The sequence below is a fragment of the Charadrius vociferus genome, unplaced genomic scaffold (genome assembly GCF_000708025.1).
Source record: "Charadrius vociferus isolate BGI_N301 unplaced genomic scaffold, ASM70802v2 scaffold385, whole genome shotgun sequence".
Classification (NCBI taxonomy): Eukaryota; Metazoa; Chordata; class Aves; order Charadriiformes; family Charadriidae; genus Charadrius; species Charadrius vociferus.
In genome coordinates this window covers 1979933-1993511 of record NW_009648925.1, presented here as the reverse complement: position 1 = coordinate 1993511, position 13579 = coordinate 1979933, and the positions used below count along the sequence as shown (strand labels likewise).

At 46.3% G+C, this 13579-nt stretch overlaps 1 protein-coding gene across 1 annotated transcript in view; it reads left to right on the top strand.

Moving 5' to 3' along the window:
* LOC104288491 (TGF-beta receptor type-2-like) overlaps window positions 1–13579 on the top strand; it is a 37889-nt gene that overhangs the window by 3375 nt on the left and 20935 nt on the right. The window lies entirely within an intron of this gene.

Genomic DNA, 13579 nt, shown 5'->3' with positions numbered 1-13579 from the left:
CTCTAACAGAGTAAATTTTATCAATAGTTTACAGAGTAATTTATATAAATAGTTTACAAAACAAGTGGATGCAGTTTACTGGATAGATTCGTTCAAAGAAAGAAAGGATCTTCAACGGAGGAAAGCACTTGCCGATAATGATCACACATATGTACAAGCATATATAGATACACCACACATCCACCACATACTGATTAATGAACTAAAAGATGAACTGTAAAATGGGTAAATAAAAAGCTGGAGATTCACTGAACTAGCATGCTGTGTATGCATTAAAAATTAATCGATATATTTATCAATAACTATAAAAAACTAGCCTCACCTTAGGGCAGGCATTTTGGCTGCAAAAGGCCTTAATAACAACGTCTCTTTCTCTGCCACATTTGATTACACTGATCATTATTTTAACGCAATCTGAAGGACTGGGGTAGATCATAGGGCAAGAGTTTGAGAATTTTACGCCTCCTTTTGCCACTGACGGATTGCGTTAAGGCAAGTCAGATTTCTGCTACGTTTCACAGTTTCTCTTTTGTAAGTGGGATAATATTTCTTACAAGTTTTTGTAAAGCAGTTTGAGATCTTGGGGAGAAAGCAGCTATTTAAATGCTCTATGTTATTATTTTAGGCCCTGGTTCAGGAAAATATATATGTTTAAATCCTGCTGCTTTAATGGGTCGAAAGCACCTACTTTAGGCTAAGCTTATACTGATGTGGTCTTTCTGAAAAAGCTGCCCTAAAACTTCTAATTATCCCTATTAAAAATATAGCCTGTTGAAGCTTACTTAAAAGATAGAGTTAATTTCTAAAAGGGGGAGGGGGAAGTAGTAAATTAATGGCAGCTCAGCATATTGAAGCATTACCTTCCGTGTTTTATTCAGAGGAAAGAGGCATGCAGGAATACCCATGCCTTTTTGATTAGATGCATGCAGTAGACATTAGGTCCCCTTCAAAGATCCTTGGGCCATACGGAGCCGGGAGCAGCTCTGCGTTGTCATCGGGGGAAAAAAAGAAAAACAACCAAAAAAAAAATCAAACTCTTTCTCTCGGAGCCAGGCTTCTTCCCCCAGCTCCCCCCCTCCCATATTTGTATATATTTCGAGAGGAGAGTCAGGCTTAGTTTGTTCATAAACTGCAGTTCCTGGGCGGACCCCACACACAGCTGGGCTTTAGCGGCTGGATCCGCCTTTCCCGGCAAGCCTAGCCGGGAGCCTGGCAAACTCGGGGCTCCGGGCTTGACAGCAGAAAACGCAGGAGACAGGCTGCACCGAAGGAAGATGAATTGGTCAACGCCGTGAAGCCGGGCTTCTGGTCACCGGCGGGATCCAGAAAATGGGTTACTGGAGAAGACCGGGTCTGCTTTCCTTACTGCTGCTCTCCTTCTGTGAGTAGAAAAATGTTTCTGGTTAGACAACGTTAAGCAACATACTCCGAGAGGTCGTTTATTTTTCCTTCCTCCAGCAAAACAGCTAATCTTTGATTTCTCCCCTGACAGCAATTAGCCAGGGGATTGGAAATAGCAGAGAGTTTAGCAGAATACGCTGCTATGGCTGCATCAGCTGTGCATTTCTCTTACGGCGAAGGGCGAGCGATTGCCTTGGTGGAAAGCACTGCGTGCTCTCTTGGAGCAGCTCGCAGATGTCAGTGTTTACAGCGCAAAAATATATATAGGTCAGCATTACTTGTTGGAAGTTTTTATTTTATTGAGGGAGATTAAAGGCAACTGAAGTGCACCGCCGAACGATCTGGCTTCGACAGTGTCCAGATGTGGTGAAGTTTGCAGCTTAGAACTTTTATCAGCCCCGGTTTATGCGCAGAATTAATCGAACTATTAAAGAAGGAAAGAAGTGGGGAGAGGGGGAGGAGAAGTGTCTTTGCAACAACATCTGGTTATTCGGCAAACCTTTCCAGCACTTACGTAAAGATTTCTTTGTAATAAGTGCCCTGTTTAGGTTTTGATAGCACTTCTTCAAGACTGTAGATAAAACCTTCCCGCAGCACTTGAAAATGTGCCCATCGGTGGTTTAACTTCTCTTGTTTATATCTTGGTGATTGTTTCATAACAGGGAATAGATTTGTGTATAAGTGAGTGTTATATACACATCTCCTAAGTATGTGTGTGTATCTTTCTGTATATACAGTGCCGATGTATGTGTATACACACATCTATCCCTATATAGTATATATTTATATATTTGCACGGACAATGGCACTTTTTACAGTGAACTCTTACAAACACAAACCCGCTCCCCTCGCTATAGAAATTTCAATGCAACTAAAATTGCTTTTTGCACGAAGCGATGAAGTAGGAGGATTATAATTCCAGTATTTTTGCATCCAAATGAAATAACTGGGGGCAGGGATCTGTATCTGCATTCACTTTACATGGGTCCCCCTACCTACAGGAACAGGGAATGAAAGAATATGATCGGTTGGTAATTTGGGTGTAGGCAAATACAAGCCTTGGTGCAACTGTTGAAGCACAGAAGACCCAGATGGGGGACTTAGGACCTAAGGTCTGGTTGATTTTTCAAAAAGTTGCGAAGATATATAGTATTCATTATTGTAGGTAATGCCCTAAAGTGTGGTTTGAAACATAGGATGCTATACCAGTAACATCCTGCTAAATTAATCACGTTTGGAGCAGAACTGAAGGAATTACTACAAGGTATTATTTAATGCACAGTCTCGGGTTGGTTTTGGTAAGAAAGAAAACCACTAATTATCCTTCAGAAATACCTAATTTTGGAGTTATTTAACTTATGGTTTCCTTTTTCTGAAAGGCAAGGTTTTAATCCAAAAGAAGCCAAACCAAAACATATCATGATTACTAAGTTCATCTGAAAGGTTACATGAGTGATATGATGACAAAATTTGCCTTTGTGTGGGGAAAAAAAAAATAAGTCAAGGCTTGCCGCCCCCGGTTCAGCTCAAAAAATGGTATGTGTTTTCTGGGGCTACATCCACTTCCCTTGCGTGTTGTGTTAAGATCAACCTTATGGTCATTCTGAGACAGTTGAAGTACCCTGGGAGCCCACTTTGCATTGATGTTAAGAGAGAAGGGAACAGCAAGTACCCCAAAACGACAGAAAATACACTTTCAGCTGTTCTTCGAGCAACAAATCCCACCACTCATCCAGCCTCTCTTTAAAGAGTGACAGCGCTGGCTTGGTGACAGCAGCAAAGTCGCTCCTCTTAGCAGAGAGATTTAAGACTTGCCATAGAGAACATGGCCCAGATTGCATCTCAGGTATCCCAGAAAAACTCCCTCAAGGCCAGCTGAGCATCTTCAGGGACTTTGCTGCTCCCCCAAGGAGTTTACACCGGGGCAGCAGAGACTCCAGTTTGCGCTCCACGCTGCTTGTCTCTTATCCCTTTTAGTCACCAAAATGGTCAAGCAGTCATCAGCACATCTGGCTGCTTTCATCCATACGTGGTGGGAAAAAGGATTGTAGTCTGACAGACTGCTGAAATTTCAGCTGCTGGATTCCGCTAATTCTCCTTGGCCACCTCTAGCAAGGCTTCAAAAATATCTACCCTTAAACTTCTCCCCCGTGGCGGTGGCTGCTGGAGGGCAGCATTTTTGCATGTCCTTCTCAGCAGAAGGTGCAGACAGGAGCTGTAGGTGGACCACTGCTAACCCAAACCCTCATGCAGGGGAGTGGGGAATCCTGCCAGGGCAGAGAGGTGGTGCAGTTCTGGATTTACTTAGCCCAGGACAAAAAAAATACAAGGATCATTTAGGATTGGAAAACCTCTCTTACACTGGGGGGGTGAAGGCTTTTAGTGTCTTTATTTTGGCCAGGAGAGAGCTGGGAGGTGTGCTAGTCGTCACCTATAACCAGGTCCCAGAGAGATGCTTTCTGGCAGAGGGCTTCCTCTTCTGTGGGGCAGAGGAAAAACAAGATTTACACCCTGGAAGCTGAAACCGAGTGCTTTTGTGTTAGAGCACAACACAGTAAAGTTGCTCCAGCAGGTAATTACTCAGGCTCAGGATGTGGTAGATTTTTGTTGCTCAAAGCCTTCAATGACTGCAAGACTACCTGCTTGGTAGACTATAACCTAGAAGTTACAGACGTGATATAGGGATCAGTGTGTTGTGCACACAGAAACACACTCTGGCCTTAAAGTTAATAATTAGGAATTTTCCTGCCCTGTTTTGCATCAGAATCAGGAAAGTCTCCCTTGTGCTCTGTCAGGAATAGGGCTTAGATCAGGCCATGCAAGCGTGGGGCTGAGCAAAATCTCATCTAATGACGAGGAGAGAAATGCACCACAACTCTGAGCTGCTGAGGCAACCTCAAAAAACGTGAGCTAAGTGTCACTGGTGTGATGATAGCTCTCGAGGCACGAGGAGCCCCAGGAGCCCGGCAGAGAGCCTTTGGGCATCCAACCTCCAAAAGAGGACATGAAACTCAAAATCTGCCAGGGCACATAGCACTTACCAAGGGAGAGCTGTACCCCATGGGATGGGCTGAAGCTTCAATGAAAGAGAAAGAGGATTTATGAAACGAAGGAAGGTTGTGGGTCTGTGCCCCGAGTCCAGAGCTCCCAGCTCCTGGGGTCTGGGTCTGCTTCCCCGTAACTCATTCTCCCATTAAAATGCTGTCCCACTAAAACATCCTGACTTTTTTTTTTTTTGCTATGAGTCTCCTGGGCTCCCTTTGCGGTGGTCCCTCAAGGCCCTTTGATGGCTCCACAGAAAGCGCATTCGAGGGGGTACTTCTTGGTAGATGGTGGTTCTCTGAAGCCACATGCTCTTTCTTGCTTGCACAAACCAGCCCCTGTTCCCCCAGTGAGCCTCTTCAGCTAAACATATAGAGCGTATATAATTCATAAATCATGATAGGGAGCTCCAGGGCTGTCAGAAAAACATCTCTGGCTTTTGATCTGCTCGAGAAATCTCTGACCTATCCCAGGCTCCTCAGGCAGCTCATTCAAGAAGGCGGCCTCTTATTTCTCAGGTCACCAGAGCTAAAACCGTGGGCTGTACAGCCACCAAAACACCAGCCTGCTCCTCGGGCAGGGAGCTATTGGGATTGCACCCCAACAGCAACCTACACACAGTTCAGGAACACGGGGTGAAACCTGAGCTGGTGAGAGGACAAGGGAAGGAGGAGGACAAAGGAAAAAAGTCACCTTTCGTTTCACAGGCAAATACATCCACTTGCAGAACTTTGCAGGTCCAAGGCTGAGCCGGAGAAGCAGAGCAGCCCTCTTCTCCCAGGCTATGCAGCACATGGAGGTGGGAGCTGCCCGCCCCGGGACACATGGCTACAGGGTTGCTTATGACAATCCCTTCTCAAGTAGCAGTGTATTATGCTTTGGTGTTGTTTTAAGACAGGTAAAACACCAAGGAAGAAATTATCACCCTCGAAAAAAAGCAAGAGGTTGCAAGGGCCCCATGGTGGCTGGGTGTACGGAGCTGGATTGGGAGCAGGCGCAGCACCCCACTGCCCGAAGGACAAACTTGTGCATCCTACCGTGAGGCTAAGTAAGAAGAAAGTTGCAACAAATTCTCCAGTTCGGAAATAAAAGGGGGAGAGCACAAGAAAAACCCTGACAATGCAAAACCAGAGTCCTCCATGGTACTGCAAGTGGCAGGAGGCTCAGCAAGGAAAGCCACGGATTATTTTGAATTCACCTTTACACTTCCCCAAACCTGATACTACAGTTTCAGCCCTTGGTGTAAGTTAGAGTAACTGAAGGCTAAGAAAGGCGGCAGGGTACAGCTAGGTCAGGTGTATGAAAGCGGGCATTTCCTCTCCCCTTGTGTCTCCAGCTTTGCTCAGACTTGAGACAGGCTCGTCATCATTAAAGCCACTCAAATCCGTATTTTAGTGGGGAGCTTTGTGAAGAAAAGTCCTTTTGGAAATATAATGCCATGGAACTTGAAATTAAAATACACTGTTTTCTAAAAAAAAACCAAAAAAAAAAACTAACAACCAAAGATAATTTTTACTGGTGTTTTACTGGTGTTATAACTATTTAATGATGGTCACAAAGACATTTTTGTGTACTAGTAGTAAAAAAGTTCGGCCAGCTGCAATCATGAGACTCATTGTTCCCATTAGAGATGGAGTCCTGGACAGATGTATCCCACATATTCACTGAATATGCAGAAAGCAAACATTGGCATTAAAAACAGGTGACGGGGGGCTTTTATTCTGAGAAAGTATTCAACTCTACCGCCTGTCTTCCACAGCTTTATATTGCTCCATGTTTTGCTCCGCCGAGTTTATTTCCTCAGGACATTATTTTCCTCTCCTTTTAGTGATAACTCTTTGCAATAACATTTGCTTTCACCCTGGTTCCACAGTGTTGCAACGCTATAAACTAATGAACTCTCCCATAGATTGTCGTGTTTTCAAGGAAGCACAACATATGATCTTTTTATTAAAAAAAAAAAAACAAAAAACAAAAAAAAAACAAACCAAAAAAACAGTCCCACCAAGGAGACAAAATCAGCAGCTCCCACACACTTTGCTCTTTTCACATCCAGTGTTCAGCGCTGCGTGCCAAGTGAAAGCCTCGCACTGGAAGGGGCCTCCATGTAGAGGGGAGATAACACCACTGATGGCTGCCGGTCTTATCAAACCTGGGGATTACAGTCACATTATCTCCACACTGGACCCCAACTGCAGGACATTTCCTTAGGGATCTTCAGGGGGAAATGAAGGGGTGGCTGAAAGCTGTCTTGGCCCGCTCACATGCACATCCCTGAATTCAGAGGCAACCGTTGTGATCCTGCATCCGGAAAGGATCTGTAAGGTCCATCAGAGTCATATTTCTTGTTCATCATCAGTTGGTTCGTCTTTTTGTTACAGCCTGTGTAGGGCTGAAAATCTCCTGCCAGCTGCTGGGAGCTGTCAAGCTTTTAGGAGAAGTGGGAGAGCCTGCTTATCGTGCGGTCCCCTCTGCAGCCTGTGCTCCCACCAATTACACCGCTCCAGGACTTACCCTTTCACGGAGCCCTTCCACTGCAGTGTTTTGCTTCCCATTGATAAGCCGGGAACACGCCTGACAAACGACAGCTGATTTATACTACAGCAAATGCATCTCGGCGTTGGGGCAATTAATGTGTCCAGCTGTACACTGCAGCCTGCCAGTCTGTGCTGGGTGGAAGGGTTTTCGCCCACGTGGATTCCAGCAGCTCCGAGGACATACCTCAACCTAAGCATTACCCTGGACTAGATGGGACAATTTACAGCTGGAGTCAAGATTAAAATAATAATAATTTAAAAAAAAAAAAAGTCGTTTTTCAACATTTCCTCTGTGCAATTTGCAGTTATCAGCAGGAGCAAGCTGTAATGGGGAGCTGATGTGTGGCTCCAGCGGTGGCAGCTGCTGGGTATCACTTTGCAGAGTCCCACGCTCCATAGCCATGCCTTGGCCATGACTCCGGAAGTGGTTGAAGCAGCATCTTACTGGACATGCTCTGCCTGCAGCAAAACTTGCCACACTATGGATAGAGATGTTCCCTTTAGCTCCACGTTATTTACTCTGCGCTGGTCTGAAACTCCAGTTCTTCTGGATAAGCAGAGGTCCAAAGAAAGCCATCCCCAGCAGCTTCCACCCCGGCTCCAGAGTCAGTGCTGATGACGCCTGAAGGCATCTGAAGGAAACTCCTGCCCACCTTGACTCAGCCTGCAAAGAGCCGTTGTCCTCCCATTGCAGCATGTGATGGCAAGTCCTCTGACTACACGTGGGAACTGGAGAGTCCGTGCCTTCAGGACCATCACACCCTAATACATGCCCTGCATGCAAACCAGTGCCAATGAGCTTGTGCTGGAACCAGGGCAACCATGGCAGTCAGCAAAGAGGGCTGGCTTATTGCCCAGGTCCATGGTCCGGATGGGGCTGAGCCCTGAAGTAATCACCTGAGGTGACACCAACTGATGCGATCATTGATAAGGCATCTCCTTGCACCAATATCTGAGCATCTGCTAATCTTTTCAGTTCCAGTTCCTTCCCCTGTGAAGATGTTTCCTCTGGAAAAAATACACTTTTCTTCTATCTTTGCTTCTGGGAGGCCAAGAGACATCTGCTGAAGTTCCTGGCTTGCTGGTTGTTACACCATTAAGAGGGGCCTTTTCCTTAGATGAACAATGCAAACCCCTGAGATTTTGATACTGATCCCTTCTCACTTCAGCCATTCCAAACCAGAACACTTGATGGTGTCCTGCATTGCCTTTGGGCACCATGCACCCCATCAGAAAGATGATACTGCCAATATGAATTCATACCATGCCTGGCACCGGAAATCCAGAGAATTTCTTCTCTTTTCCTGCAAAATCAGGAGCTCAGGCCCCTCCTCAGGAATGGATCTTGGGAGTGCCATGACTACAAGCGCTTCTAGGGTCTTTACAATTAATAGTGGTATAGATATTTCTTTATAAAGATACATCGCTGTTTTCAGTGGCTTGGTTAATCAAACGCCACCCATGCGGAATGAATTCCCGTGTCCCCTGACAAGTGTTTGACTAAGCAGGTCACCAGTCAACGCATCTGGAACACGATGAGGAACATCTGTCTGATGTTGCTTGATGAAACTGCCTGCCTGGGAGACTCCAAACACCAGCATCCAGCATGGAAGAAACTGAATCAGCCGCTGTCTTGCTGTGTAAAGCATTTTTTCCATGCTAGATCTATCCCAAAATTAGCCCCAACCAGTCAACGATAGCAAACAAGACCCTTCTTCTTACAATGGGAAGTGACACACAGAGCCATAAGCAACAAGCAGTTGAATGAATCATCCTCCTTCAAATAGACCCAGGGTACAAGCATCCACAGAAATAAGACCAATGGATCCCCTGGGAGCTCAGTTCCTGCCATGTCTTTAATATGTCAAAAGGCACTCGGTGGTGGTAGAAAATGGTCGAAGACGTTCCCACCAGAGGCACAGGATATTTGTTTGGGGGTGAGATATCCCTGGCACACGTTTACTCTCATTTTGTGTATTTGCCCCGCGCTCATCTGTTTGTAAAGGAGCGGCACAAGCTTTTCTTTCACCCTCACCGGGGCTATTACCTCTGCTACAGGCTGCGGCTTGGGAGGCAGCTCTCGGGCAGAAGTATTGCTTCGGGATATTCAGACCGTGGCACGTTTCAGGAGGTGTCCTGGGGCAGGACGCTGAGTTGAAAAGGTAATGCGCTACTGCAAAATGATGAGATCTCAGAGTGGGAGATGGTGAACGGATAACGTTCCCCTCTTTGTCCATTCCTCCATGCTGGAGGAGCAGTTTTGCCCTCTGCACCTCGTCCCCTCCAGCCACCGAGGCTCCCTGGAGCTGTGCTGCAGCTCTGCCCAGGGGCTGGGACCTGCGGGAACCCTCTCCTGCTGTTGCAAGAGGGGTCTCTGGAGAGGTGTCACGCAGACACACAAGCTCCCATTACTTTCATGTACAGAGAAAAAGCACTTCAGGCCCTGTCAATGGGACTCTTGGTCCCGTTCCTGCCAAAATCTCTTTCCAAAAAACCTGCTCCCTCTGCCCTTCTGCCACAGCTTTCTTCTGCTTTAGAAAAATGGAAAATATTCAAGCAGAATTCAACCCTATTGGGCAGTGCTTTTTGGTAGGTTACAACACAAGCTCCTTAAAAGAGATTTTTTTTGAGAGATCAACAAAGAAATGAAAGAGAAGAACACACCATCTATTTATGCACTAAATGTGGGACACTTTAGGAAAAGTGAGAAAGTTTTTAGTGTCTGTGATCCAGGCTAGCCTCAAGTTCAAGTTCCCTCTGACAGCACAAATTACTTAATTACTGTTAGATCTGGTCTAAATGAGGACAAAACTCAACTCTACGTAATAATTTTAGCAGACATAAAGAACAGGCAGTGCTGGAGCAACTTGATGACAGCACACTGACGGAGAATTAACATTAACAGAGCATCTCTGCCCTGGCAGCTCATCGCACAGTCCCTTGCAAAGCCTGCTTCTCCTCAAGGAATCAAAATAATACAAACACAAGAAGATAGTCAAACTAGTCAATCACAAAAAGTCCACCCGAGATATGAAGAGCAGCTCCAGTCTAATATCTCTTTGTGGGCTCATCAAAGTCCTTCTAGCAGATGGTAAATCGAACGTGTGCCAGGAATTTCAAACACTCCTCAGGAAGTTCATCTAAATCGTCAGTAAACCATTTGCACTTAAAACAGAGCAAACCCTGTTGCCCAAATGTGACCCAGATAATGTTTCTGACATGTTTACCTATTTGGACGATATCTTTAAGTTTCATTTCCATCTATTCACAGAGATCCAGGATTCCTGCAGAGCCTGAAAAGTATACATAAAACTGAATTCCAGAATATAATATGATGATAATAGTAAAAAAAACTCCCGCTGCTGTGCAGTAGTTTTGCTTGAACTGTGGTAGTCAAGACAGAGCAACATCTGCAACAGTCTTGCAGCTCACTTTGCTTTGCTGTTAGGTTCATTGCTGCTGCTTTTTCTGCGTAGAGAGAGAAACTCATCTCTGCTGCATCTCCCTGAGAATGAGAAGCAGAAGCTGCAGTTAAATAAACCAGATACGGGATATACTGTTGGTGGTTCTGGAGAAACAAGAGTGGTGGGAGTTGCTGCGGTGGTGGGGCCGTGGTGCGGTGCTGGTGGTGCATATATACACCACACAGGATTGGGTGTATATATGTTTTTTCTTTTCTGTGTCCAGCTCTGGAGCCCCCAACATAGGAAAAACAGGGACCTGTTGAAGCTGGTCCAGAGGAGGGCCACAAAGATGATCAGAGGGCTGGAGCACCTCTCCTATGACGTCAAGCTGAGAGAGTTGGGGTTGTTCAGCCTGGAGAAGAGGTGGCTCCGGGGAGACCTTATGGCAGCCTTCCAGTCCCTAAAGGGGGCCTACATGAAAGATGGGGAAGGACTTTTTACAAGGGCATGTAGTGATGGGACGAGGGGTAATGGCTTCAAACTGGAAGAAGGTAGATTTAGAGTAGATATTAGGAAAAAAATTTTCACTGTGAGGGTGGCGAGGCACTGGAACAGGTTGCCCAGAGAAGCTGTGGCTGCCCCATCCCTGGAGGCGTTCAAGGCCAGGCTGGATGGGGCTTGGAGCAACCTGTGCTGGTGGGAGGTGTCCCTGCCCATGGGAGGGGGATTGGAACTAGATGATCTTCAAGTTCCCTTCCAACCCAAACCATTCTATGATTCTAAGATTCTTTGGGCTGATCCCCAGTTGTGGTGGTTTTTTTCCCTCCCAGCCCCTAAATTTGTTGTTCAGGCAGTGCTGCCGGCATGGCTTGCTCTCTCAGGGCTTTTCCAATGTCACGCAGGTATGGGAAGGACAGCAAAAGATAAGACAGAGGAAGGAATGGGGACAATAGGTGCAATGAAAGGGAATTGTTGCACCTTTAGACACAGGATGACCCCGAGCCTCGGTTTGCGTCCATGCATTTTACTTTCACAGGCCAGTACTTACCCAGCGGCTGCTGAGTGCCTAATGGGATAAGTACAGTTATTACTGGGCAAACTCACAACGGCTTTTGCCTGCCAGGGCAGTTTTTGCCTGGTGTGGTAACAGCTCTGGAGGTACAGGCCATAATTACACAGCAACCCCCTCCAGCCAGCACACAGAGGGCACTTAGGGAGTGAAAAGCCCCCGTGTTAAGCTGCTGTCCTGTGCGACTTGAGGGACTCTTGTGCTAATCTTCAACCTTCCCTTGGGCCACCTTTTCAATGAAGGCTGCGGGGCATCAAGTACTCCTGCAGAATCCATCCCTGCTCATCTCCTGAGAGGACAAGCAAGCCTCCAGAGCAGTGGGAAAACCCCCAAGTTGTGGGTTCCCTCCTGCTTTTAGGACAACTTGGCTCATCTAACGAGACAGCACAAGGCTAGGTGTGATGGTGACACCCACATGGAGCTGTGAACTTGTCCACCAGCATCACCTTCAGGGCTGTCCTGTCCTGCCCTTTCACCGCCCATCATCTGCCCCTGGGATCACGGCTTGGTGCCACCTTTATGTTCAAATTGCAGCCAGGAAAGTGGCAAGTGGCAAGCACTGTTACATGACCCATCAGCCCAGTTGGACCTAATTCAGCAATTCAACCTAATTTGGACTTAGCTACTTGCCCGGGTGAAGCAGGTGCTTGGGTGACAGAAGGGCTTCCTGAAGAATAATGGAAATAACATGCAACAGCGTGTCCCTCAGCCACCAACTATACTGATGTTTCAGTATGGCTTCAGAAATACACACAACATTTTCAGACATTGCTGAATGTTTCAAAGACACTGAGAGAAAAAAACCAAACAAACAAACAAAATAGTACAAGGGTCTCTATTTTATCCGTTCCACATACCTCCATCCTCAGCTCAACATCTCAGGGTGCAAATTGTTGTTAATGGGAAGGATGCTGTCCATAATACCAGAAAGAAGATTGCTCCTGAAATGAGAGTATAGTTTTTGCCTCACCTGGTACTTATAGTCCTTCCAAAGCTGAGAAAGGGCAGAACATCCTCCCCATCACATTGGGTTGGGTCCTGCTGGGCTTCAGGACCTCAGGACTGCAGGGCTGGCTTGCCCTTTTTTTTTTTTTTTTTTTCCCCTCAAGTTTTAATGCCAAACTTCATTGGTGAGTAACTTTCACATTTGAAGGAGTTCTCCAGCTAAAAGACAAAAAAATACACCAGCGTAACACGTTTCAAGGAGCAGCAGAAATCCACAAAGGTGCTTAAAAAAATTAAGTAAAATAAACTATCTTAATCATTTCATGCAGGGGTAAAGAGAGAGGATTTACTTGTAACGCCCTGTGATGGACAACATGCAGTTTTTCCATAGTTCTTTTCCAATGAGTTGCATGAGAGCCTGGATGCAAAGTAGCTGCGTGGAGATGGGGAAGATCCTCCAGGAATTGCTTTGCATGTGGAAATGAATTTCAGTTCAGCCACTTCAGAACACTTTTTTTTTTTTGTTTACTTTCCACTGACATTAAATCAGCCACGATTGCGTCGCATACGGGATTGGTTAGCCGGTTACATAATGCTTAATAAATCCAAGAGAAATAATATAAAACACATCATCCAGTCTGGGAAGAGTAACAGTATCTCAGCCGGTGTCACTAACCCTCCCGGGCCAGGCATCGGCGAAGCATCTGAACCAACGCCGGGGGGGATGCAGGGCTGTGCCGCCGTGTGATAGATGCGATTAGGAAAAAGGCTTGTGGTGTGTTTGTAAGCCTTGAAGACAGACAGATTGCCTGGGCAGACGGCATGTGGCAGTAAGGGTATATCGAAAAGCAGAGCTCACCCTGCCGGGAGGAGGGCAGCTCACCCCGTCCCGCAGGGCAAGACAGACACGTGCTCGCACGCCCAGCTCCAGCTGTATCTGCTGCTCGTGTAAGGTATTACTTCACCCCATTAATTTTCCTCCGAGTACTCCGTAAAATCGTAACGGCCCTGTAAACAAAAAGAGTGAGATTCGGCGATTAAATTATTTACCACAGATTATTTCCACAGCGGCAGTGTGGAGGAGAGAGGACATTCTGTTGAGATGTCAGGGCTGGTGGTCCCCAGGGACTGAGAATGGAGGGAGATGACCCAGGATGGAGCTGCCAGGCTACACGGAAACA